Genomic DNA, 2,500 nt, shown 5'->3' on the forward strand with positions numbered 1-2,500 from the left:
GAGGAGGAGGAGGAGGAGGAGGAGGAGGAGGAGGAGGAGGAGGAGGAGGAGGAGGAGGAGGAGGAGGATGGAAAATAACAATAGATTAAAGGAAGAAGGAAACAGGAGGAGGAGGAGGAGGAGGAGGAGGAGGAGGAGGAGGAGGAGGAGGAGGAGGAGGAGGAGGAGGAGGAGAAAGGAAAATATTGAATGAAAGAGAAGAAGAAAATTGATAGAGAAGGAAGAATAAGAAACAGTTGAAAAAGAAGAAGAAGAAGAAGAAGAAGAAGAAGAAGAAGAAGAAGAAGAAGAAGAAGAAGAAAAAAAAGAAGAAAACTAATGATAAGATGAAGAATAGAAAGAACCACACACACACACACACACACACACACACACACACACACACACACACACACACACACACACACACACACACACGTTCAATAAAGCTGAGAATCTCACATAAACAAACAGAAAGACGACTTTACGACCCTGCCAAGAGAGAGAGAGAGAGAGAGAGAGAGAGAGAGAGAGAGAGAGAGAGAGAGAGAGAGAGAGAGAGAGAGGATTTTTATAACGAAATCTCAAATGATGTTGTTTGTTTGTGGAAGAAAGAAAATTGTGACTTTAACTCTCTCTCTCTCTCTCTCTCTCTCTCTCTCTCTCTCTCTCTCTCTCTCTCTCTCTCTCTCTCTCTCTCACTGTTATTGATTTAAAAGCCATGATTCTGTTATATTGTTCTCTGTACCGAATATACCAAATCTCTCTCTCTCTCTCTCTCTCTCTCTCTCTCTCTCTCTCTCTCTCTCTCTCTCTCTCTCTCTCTCTCTCACGGGTCATCGATGCTCTGTGGTAAATCTGTGTAAGTGAATTTCTCTCTCTCTCTCTCTCTCTCTCTCTCTCTCTCTCTCTCTCTCTCTCTCTCTCTCTCTCTCTCTCTCTCTCTCTCTCTCTCTAAAGAAATTAAAGAAAATAAAGATAGGACAATAAAGTGATTGAGAAAAAAACCGAATGAACATGGCGTTGGAAATAAAATAAAGAGAGAGAGAGAGAGAGAGAGAGAGAGAGAGAGAGAGAGAGAGAGAGAGAGAGAGAGAGAGAGAGAGAGAGAGAGAGAGAGAGAGAGAGAGAGAGAGAGTTCAACCTTTACACTCTGAAAAAAAAAAGAAAAATGTCGACTGGCGTTAAAATTATAAATGGAAACTTGAAACGGAAAAAAGAGAAACTGAAAAAAATAAATAAATATATATATAATTTGAGCAATGACTGTAATGTGTGTGTGTGTATGTATGTATGTGTTTGTATGTACGTATGTGTGTATGAGTGGAAGGAAGAGACGTTTAAGATGAAAACAAGGAAGATTACTGCAAAAAAAGAATATATATATACAGGAAAATATTAAAAAGACTTATAGGGAAGGAAGACGAACAGAATGAGGAAAAAATACCAAGAAAACAATAGGAGGAATATGAGGAAGACTTGTATAGGGAAGACCATGAGGAGGACAAATACTCACCAAACAAAGACGAGTATAAGGAAGAGAACCAGGAAGAGTATAAGGAAGATGACTATAAGATCAACAATACAAGCAACCGTAACTCCCCAGATCTCTCCAAGCACAGTATTAGGAAGGCACCCCCTCCCACCTCCCCCCTTGTACTTACCATGCAGGGAGGCGGGGGAGCAGGACGAGGCGTGAAGGTCCTGCTCATCCAACACAGGGGCGCCTGGTGTCGGGGGTTCACTGCTGCACCCTGGCGACCCTGGCTCCTGCTTCACCCTGGGGGGCAAGAGAGGGAGAAATTGTTAGCAGGGTTGGGTGGGATTGGTTCATTGGTGCAAAGGTTGTTGTGTGTATGATGGCTGGGTTGTCCTGCTAGTTGTTGTTGTTGTTGTTGTTGTTGTTGTTGTTTTAAGAGCGTGAGAGTTGAAGGAAATTGAAGTGGTGGTGGTGGTGATGATATTATTAATAATTATTCTACTCCTACTACTACTACTACTACTACTACTACTACTACTACTACTACTACTACTACTACTAATAATAATAATAATAATAATAATAATAATAATAATAATACACTTGAGAGAGAGAGAGAGAGAGAGAGAGAGAGAGAGAGAGAGAGAGAGAGAGAGAGAGAGAGAGAGAGAGAGAGAGAGAGAGAGAGAGAGAGAGAGAGAGAGAGCATCACTACCACCACCACCACAACCACAGCACCACCTATTTTTCTATACCACTTTAGAAAACTAAGGTGAAAAAAAATAATAATAATGAAAAAAAAGCGAAGGACACACGCCTAAAGGGAAGGACAATGAGGGGGAACAAAGACCTAAGCCACGGGAAGACTAGGAACAAATGTGAGCCTTAAGGGAGGGGCACATAAGGGTGAGAATAGCGAGGCAGTGCCGGTAGCATAGGTCCTGTGTACTGTGCGATGAAACATATTGATTTCACAAACTTCTCTCTCTCTCTCTCTCTCTCTCTCTCTCTCTCTCTCTCTCTCTCTCTCTCTCTCTCTCT

Source organism: Scylla paramamosain, chromosome 43, assembly GCF_035594125.1.
Source record: "Scylla paramamosain isolate STU-SP2022 chromosome 43, ASM3559412v1, whole genome shotgun sequence".
Classification (NCBI taxonomy): domain Eukaryota; kingdom Metazoa; phylum Arthropoda; class Malacostraca; order Decapoda; family Portunidae; genus Scylla; species Scylla paramamosain.